Source organism: Balaenoptera physalus, assembly GCF_965194825.1.
Source record: "Balaenoptera physalus genome assembly, chromosome: 2".
Classification (NCBI taxonomy): Eukaryota; Metazoa; Chordata; class Mammalia; order Artiodactyla; family Balaenopteridae; genus Balaenoptera; species Balaenoptera physalus.
The window spans coordinates 979,247-987,849 of record NC_138883.1 but is presented as its reverse complement, the minus strand read 5'-3'; positions in this window follow the sequence as shown (position 1 = coordinate 987,849).

Genomic DNA, 8,603 nt, shown 5'->3' with positions numbered 1-8,603 from the left:
GGCTGGGGGCGGGGGTCACAGAGGGGCACAGGGACACTTTGAGGATGATGGCCGAGTTCACTCTCGATTGTTGCCATGATTTTGCAGGTGTATACTCACGTGAGAACTTATCAAGTGTGTACTTTAAGCGTGTGCCATTTATTGTATGTCAAGTACACTTCAATAAAACTATTTTTTAAAGTAAGGAATATGTGATGGTAACTGTAAATTTTTCTCCACAGTTGAGCACATATTCTGTTCCTTGGGAGAAGCCATGGTTCTTACAGCAGGAGTGTGCATGTAGAAAGCATCTGGGGCATTTATGTCCCTGAAACCTAAGGTCACTGTCGTCCAGTTTGGGGAATGCCTGTGAGGTCATATTATATGCACATAATGCACATAGATGGATATGCATGTATGACACAGATAGTCATGATTTATTTTTTTAAATTATTTACTTATTTATTTAATTTTAGGCTGCATCGGGTCTTAGCTGCGGCATGCGGGATCTTTCATTGCGGCGTGCGGGCTTCCTCTCTAGTTGTGGCGCTTGGGCTCCAGAGCGCGTGGGCTCTGTAGTTTGCGGCACGTGGGCTCTCTAGTTGAGGCGTGGGCTTAGTTTGCCCAGAGGCATGTGGGATCTTAGTTCTCCGACCAAGGATCGAACCCATGTCCCCGGCATTCTTAACCACTGGACCACCAGGGAAGTCCCGTCATGATTTCTTTTAAAAGAACACACATAGATCATCTCAATATCACTAATCATTAAATAAATGCAAATCAAAACCACACTGGGACACCACATCACACCCATTAGGATGACTACTATAAAAAAAAAAAAGACAAAATATTGAGTGTTGGCGAGGGTGTGGAGAAATTGGAATCCTTGTGCACTGTGGATGGGAATGTAAACTGGTGCAGTCACTGTGGAGAACAGTATGATGGTTCCTCAAAAAACTAAAAAATAGAACTACCATATGACCCAGCAATCCCGGTGTGGCTATTTATCCAAACAAATTGAAAGTAGGATCTCAAAGAGAGATCTGCGTTCCCATGTTGATAGCAGCGTTATCACAACAGCCAAGAGCTAGAAGCAATCTGAGGTCTACGGACAGATGAAAGGATGAACAAGATGTGATCCATTCGGACGACAGAATATCGTTCAGCCTTACAAAGGAAGGAAATTCTGACATGGGCTACAACAAGGATGGCCCTTGAGGACATCATGCTGAGTGAAATAAACCAGTCACAAAAAGACAAATACTGCATGATTCCACTTGTATGAGGTACCTAAAGTAGTCAAATTCCTAGAATTTGAAGCCGGGGCTCCAGGGAGGAGAAAATGCAGAGGTGCTGTTTAATGGGGACCAAGTTTCAGGTTTGCAAGATGAAAAAGCTCTGGAGAGCTGTTGCACAACATTGTGAATATACTTAACATTACTGAAGCATACACCCAAAAACGGTTAGGATGGAAGTTTTACATTGTGTTTTTCGCCACAATTGAAAAAATTTTTAAATAAATCATGATGGTTACACAGCAGTGTGAATGTACTTAATTCCACAGAACTGCATGCTTTAAATGGCTAAGGTGGTAAATTATTTTATGTCTATTTTACCACAATTTCTTAAAATGGAATTAAAAAAAGAACACAGAATAGATATCATGACTCCTTTTCTGGATCTTTCTTTTCCAACTCAGCCATCCAGTGGGGCAAGCTTCCCAAGGCTGCATGTGGACAGCGCTTCAGTGCGCTCTTTGTAAACCTCGCCACGTCCCACACCGCATAGGCTGTCGCAGCTTAGGTGGCCCTCCCCGACGGGTGGCGTGGTTTGGGCTCTGGTTCTTGGTGACTACTGGCCACGCGCTATAAACAGCGCAGCCTTAGGACCCTAATGCTCGGTGCTCTCAGGCTGCACCAAAGGGCCAAGCACGGGGCGCTCGTCCAAGTGCCAGGTGCTTTCCCGACGGCTGCGGCTCTTCCCCCTTCTCGGCCACCAACCGTCCGCTCCTGCCACCCCCAGCTTCCCTCCACCAGCCGGGTGCGCGGTCCTGATGAGGTCAAGGTGCTATTTCACTCTGAACTTAACTCGCATGTCTCAGATGGTTATGAAAGTGGAACGGCTTTTCTATGTTAGTTTCCTAACACAACAAATCACCACAAACTTCACGACTTAAAACAAGACAAATTGATGATCGCGCGGTCCTGGAGGTCAGAATTCCAACCTGGGTCTTGCTGGGCTAGGATTAGGGTGTCAGCAGGGCTTTGTTCCTCCCGGAGCCTCCAGGGGAGAATCTGTTCCTCACCTTTTCCGGCTTCTGGAGGCGCTGCGTTTCCTCGGCTCGCGTCCCCTCCTCTGTCTTCGGCAGCTCTCAGTGGACGTGTCTCTGCCCTTTCCCGGCGCATCATCTCCCCAGCTGCACTCTCTCCCCAGCCACCAAGGTTTTCTAAGGACTCATGAGAAGACCTTGGCCCCTCCCGCATCTCCCAGGACCATCTCCCCATCTCAGATCCCCACTTAGTCGCACCCACAGAGCCCCTTTGCTCAGGTACGGTCCCATCTTCACAGGTTCCAGGGATCAGGACACGGAGCTGCCCACCACGCTTTTTCCTGTGTTGCCGTTTGATTTTCTCTTCCAAGAATCCTTTCCTCGCCTTCCTCACCTGGTTTTCTATTAGGCATATGTGTTTTCCTGCTCGTCTGTAGAGGCTCTTTGAACATAATAGATATTAGCGCTTTGTCAGCGTTATATTTGAGTCCTTATGAATTTTGTTGTATAGAAGGTGGAGCCATGTGTGCGAACTCCACTTACTAAACGATGGATCCGTCAAATCCCACTTTGTCACGTGGGTTCTCTTTATATCGGCGTCTAATTTTAGACTGTCTTCCGCCGAGGAGTCAACGCGAGCGCCTGGGAGCCCGATGAGCACACACAAGTGGGAGCGCGGCTGGGTTCGCTGGGCGGGGAGCGGGGTGGCAGGACTCACCGCGTCCCTCTCCTCCTGCGCTCCACCCCTCCTGGCTCCTCTTCTGCCTGCTCTGGATTCCAGGGATGTGACGCCCCTGCTGTTCCCTCCTTATCTCCCTGTTCACGGGAAGTTCTGCTCTCCCATCCCTCTCATCCCCCCTGTGAGTGGAGACTTACCTGCTTTTCTGTTCAGACATGACTCTCCTGCTGTTAGCAGCTGGGCAGCCAAACACCTGTGACCTGACCTGCTTCCCGCCACCCCACACAGCAAGGATGAGCCTGTGGGATCACACTCTCCCCACCCCGCCCCTCCCCTCCCCCCACCCCTCCCCTCCCCTCCCCCCACCCCTCCCCTCCCCTCCCCCCACCCCTCCATGGGGTGAGATGTGCACACGCCCACCGCCCCTCCCCTCCCCCCACCCCTCCATGGGGTGAGATGTGCACACGCCCACCGCCCCTCCCCTCCCCCCACCCCTCCATGGGGTGAGATGTGGACACGCCCACCGCCCCGCCCCTCCCCCCACCCCTCCATGGGGTGAGATGTGCACACGCCCACCGCCCCTCCCCTCCCCCCACCCCTCCATGGGGTGAGATGTGCACACGCCCACCGCCCCTCCCCTCCCCCCACCCCTCCATGGGGTGAGATGTGGACACGCCCACCGCCCCGCCCCTCCCCCCACCCCTCCATGGGGTGAGATGTGCACACGCCCACCGCCCCTCCCCTCCCCCCACCCCTCCATGGGGTGAGATGTGCACACGCCCACCGCCCCTCCCCTCCCCCCACCCCTCCATGGGATGAGATGTGCACACGCCCACCGACCCCTCCTCTCCCCATGAGGTCCTCACCCTGACTCTGGCCGAGCCTCCCTTCATGACACCTTCCCCTCCTCACCCTGTGGTTGCCGGCAGCGTGGCCACTCCCGCGGGGCCCTGTCCCCGCTCCAGCCGCCCAGCTGCTCCCACCTGCGCCCCACCACCGAGGGCAGCGGCCAGGCTGCAGGGTCCCTCGTGCGCTCTACACTCGTCAAGCCCCCCACACCCTCTCATACCCCCACCTCGGGCGTCCACACCGAGGATTCCTGCAGCTGGGCAGGTCCCCAGCCAGGGCGAGGGGCGGGCTCCCTCCTCCAGGCACCCCCATCTCTCCTCACAAGACCCCGGGGTCGACCCCCACTCCTCTCCCCGAGGGATGGGGAGGAGAAAAGCCACCTGCCCTCAGGACTCCCTGCAAGGAAGGCAGGTGTCTCTCCAGCCCCCGCCCCCCAGGCCTGCAGCCTGCACCCGGGCCTCGGCCTCGGGAGGGAGGCGCCCTCCAGCCTGGCGCTCCAGGTGGGGCCTGGGAGCCCACTGCTCTGACTCGGGGGCCCGGCTGGCTGGGGACCCCACCCCACGCCCGGGCAGCCTCTCCTCCTTCCCTCTGTCGGGTGACAGGTGCGGGAGGGTGACAGGTGCGGGAGGGAGACAGCCGTCCAGCGTCCTCCGCATCTGCTCGTCCGGGGCTGGCCTGGCTCTCTGTTCTGGACACTTCCCTCCTCTGTGTGGGTCGTGAGGCACTCTTGGGGCCCCCGGACCCCGGGTCTCTCCCGCGCCGGCTGCAGTGGGGTCCCCGCGCCGGTCCCCCTCCCTCGGAAGCCTGCAGGGGTCTGGGCGCCCGGGGTGGCGCTGGACGTCTGGTGCCCCGTGCGCGTGTCAGGTCGGGTCAGGGGGGCGGCCGGCGGCGCTTTTAAATATGTTGTGAGTCCTCCCCCCTCGGGTGTGGGCCGGACGCCCAGGTGGAGCTGTTGCAGCGACGGCACTGGCAGGTCAGTCATCCAAGCCTCGCAGCTTCTGTCCTGCGGGTCCCGGCCCCCGGCCCCCCTGTGAGGACGCTGTGGGGGCCGCCGGGCGAGGCGCTCAGGCCCCACCACGAGCCACGTGGGGGAGCTTGGAGGCAGAGCCCCTGGTTCCGGCCAAGTCTTCAGAGGACGCGGCCCTGGCCGACACTTTGACCGTGACCTCGGGAGACCCCGGGCCAGGACTGTCCCACGAAGCCGCTCCCAGACCCCTGACCCACAGAAACTGTGAGATGATAAAGGTTTGTCATTTTAAGCCACTACGTTTGGGGTAACTTCTCACGCAACAGCAGGTAACCAATCCTAGCACAGACAGACCCTGGAGACGTTGCAGTTCAGGTCCAGACAACCCTGATAAAGAAAATATTGCAAGAAAGTGAGTCACATGAATTTTTTTGGTTTCCCAGTGCATATAGAAGTTATGTTTACACTATACTGTAGTCTATTAAGTGTGCAATAGCATGACGTCTAAAAAAAAACTGTACAGACCTTCATTTTAAAATAATGCTGTTGGATGTACTGAGCCTGCGCTCTAGAGCCCACAAGCCACAACTACTGAGCCCACGTGCCACAACTACTGAAGCCTGCGCGCCTAGAGCCCCATGCTCCGCAACAAGAGAAGCCACAGCAACGAGAAGCCCATGCACCGCAAGGAAAGAGTAGCTCCCGCTCGCCGCAACTAGAGAAAGCCCACGCGCAGCAGTGAGACCCAACACAGCCAAAAATTAATTAATTAATTAATTAAAAAATAAACAAATAAAATAAAATAATGCTGTTGGATGAATGGCGCTGATGGCCTTGCTCGACACAGGCGTGCCACAAACCTTCAATTTGCAAAAACACAGTGTCTGCGAAGTGCAGTGAGGCGAGGGTGTCTGCACGGACAGGACGTCCAGGGCCCTGTGCACGTCGGGCTGGGAGAGGAGGTGCAGCAGGAAGCAGCAGCCCCCAGTCTCGGGGTTTAACACACACGTGGGCTTCTTGCTCCCACGGGGGCCGGCTGCGGGCTGGCTCGGCGCCCAGGTCTCAGCTGGTGGCGCGTTCCAGTCACCACGGGGCTCGGTGGGGTTGGAGGGCAGAGAACCAGGGTGACAGGTCACTCATGCGTGTCACCTGCCTGGGGAGGGAAAGTACCGGAAACGCGGGGGGCATCAGTGCTGCCTGCTGCACACTCCACCTCACTCTTGCCCTTCATGGGTTGGGCTCATCTCCCTGGATCCATGCGAGCCTCCTTCGCTTCCAAGAGAACTTCCCGGCGCCTGCTGAGGCACGGCCTGGGACAGGGCCCTTCCCTCGGAGCCAGGGCTCTCACTTTGTGTCTGCTTCTCCCGCCTGCTCCTTTCTCTCTTCCTGGAGCTCCTGTGACTCACGTCACCTCCCCTGAATCTCTACCCAAGAATTTCATCTTTTCCCTTGTGATCTTCAAGGCACTACTTTGCATCTCAGCACTGACCACCTGTTCTTTCGATTCTGCTGTTGACTCTCTCGCTGGGACCTCATGTTTTAGCTGCAGAGCCATTTCGAGCCATCCTTTGATCTCCTGCAATGCTTTCTCTGTCTCTCTCTCTCTCTCTCTGTCTCTCGCTTTGATAATTAGCTCTGTGGCCAGTTTCTCCGGCAACCGTTGTCTCATGGGGCAGGTCCTGGGGGTCCTGACGGGGCCTCCCTCTAGATACCGACCCCCCCGAGGGCTATTTTTGTGTCTGGTTCTGGGGGCCTGGGGGGCCCGTGGTAGCGGAAGGCACAGCAGCTCTACCTACAGCTGGAGGGGAGGGTGCAACAGCCCCCAGCCCCATGGGGACCTGGGAGGATGCAGGAAGGGCTGGGATGTGAGGCGTGGCTGCCACAGGGCCTCTCGGAGGTTTTCTCCCAGGTGCAGGTGCGGGGTGGGGGGGTGGCCTAAGCGTGAAGAGTTCGACATTCGGGAGCTCGGGGGTGCAGGACCCCCACGTGGCGCACCTCTGCTTGATGAGCGGTCTCTCCCACCTGAGCAGACACCCGCCCCCCCGCCCCCCACCCAGCTCAGAGCCCGTTTCCTGACCTTGTCTGAGCATCACGACTCCCGTCCTTGCCGGCTCTCATGCACAGGCACCGCCCAGCTGGCACCCTGGCCTTGTTGCTGGCCCTGAGCCTGGTCAAATGTCAGCAGGGCTCCGGTGAGCCCTCCGTGGCCCCATGGCAGGCTTCCAGAATCCGCCAGGGCCAGGGAGACCACAGACTGTTGTAGCCAGGTCCTTCCTCTCAGGCCTCAGTTTCCCTTTTGTATAGTGGTCTCCACGCCCCTGGCACCCAGATGCTGTCAGTTGGAGACCCTCACAGGTCCCTGACGACCCAGCACCTTGGAAGATCTGGGTCTGGGGGTTCTGATGAAGGAGGGGCAAGCCGGGCTAGGTCCCAGGATAGCTGGAGCTGGGCCACCACGAGGCCAACACCAGCCCGGCCTGCAGGGGTTAATGGGCCCGGACGCCCTGGGGACGAGTGTGGAATCTCCTCCCCGCTCCCCAGGGCCCGGTTTCTTCGGAGACTCGGCAGTCAGAGCTGTCGCCAAGCAGAGCCAGCTGCTGCAGTCCCTGGGGCCGAGCACTGAGGAAGCAGCGGGCAGCCCTGGGGTGGCGGGTACGAGAGGCCCCGATCCTGGCCTCGGAGCTGCTCCACGCCTGCAGTGGAGGCTGGGTCGTGACACGGCCCTTGGTCCAGGCCCGGCAGTGATGGGGCACTGCTGCCCGCTCTGACCACGTGGGGATGAGGGGGTGGGAGAGGCTGATCTGACCCCAGCCTGAAGGAGACAATGTCGCCATGGGTGGGCGCACCGGTGCCGCTCCGCCCGTGACGTGGAACGTGCGGCCACGACCGCTGTGCACTGGCCACTCTTCACCAGGGGGCACACCGAGGCTCCTGGGCCTGGGTCCCCTGCCCGTGGAGAGAGTGCCCACTGCCCGGGGCAGCTCCAGTCTCCAGCACCTCCCCCAGCACAGCCCGGCCAGGCTCCCACCTGAGGCCTCGGACGCCGCCTGGACCCACCCCATCCCCAGGCCAGCGCCTCAGTGCACGGCTGAAGCCCACCGACCTCCCTCCCGACGGCTGCCCTGACCCCACCAGCATCCTCTCTCGACTGGACAGCACTGCGGTCATAGATGCAAATGAGGGGGACACGGAGACCCTGCTGGGCCCACTCAGCCTCCCCCAGACCCCAGCTGGGAGCAAACCAAAGCTCCTGGCCGGGCTGTTCTCTCAGGGAGCCCCCGGCCCCCAAGGCCTACACCCCTGAGCCTCACGCTGCCCCAAAGCCCGCGGCCCACCCGGCTCCGGGGAGGTCCAGACCTTACTGTGGTGACACGCACCTCAAGGACACGGAAGAGGCCCCCTCAGCCCCTCCCGTCTGGTTCCCCCAGACCCATCGACCAGGAAGGGGAAGAGGTGGGGCCGCTGGGAGGAGGCCCGCAGGTGCTCAGAGCGAGGCGGCTGCAGAGGGGACCCGGGGACCCCTCACTGCTCCTGGACTTCACGTCCACTCCCAGCTGCCACAGCTGGACACTGCTCCGTCACACAGGCAAACGGGGGAGCCTCAGTCTGGGGGCCAACTGTCCCACGGCCACAGCTTCCTGCTGTGCCGGGGGAGTCGCAGGAGCCCAGCACCAGCCTCGGGGACAGCGCCGGCGCCCGTGAGCGTGCTTTCCTTTGTCTGAACTTCCTAATCAAGCGGCTGTCCCTCTGGGGGGTCAACTTCCCACCTACCCACCCAGGAGAGGACAAGGTGCTGGCAGGGGTGGGACAGAGGTGCCTGACCCTTGCCGTGGGGGCCGGCCTCTGTGTAGCCAACCTAA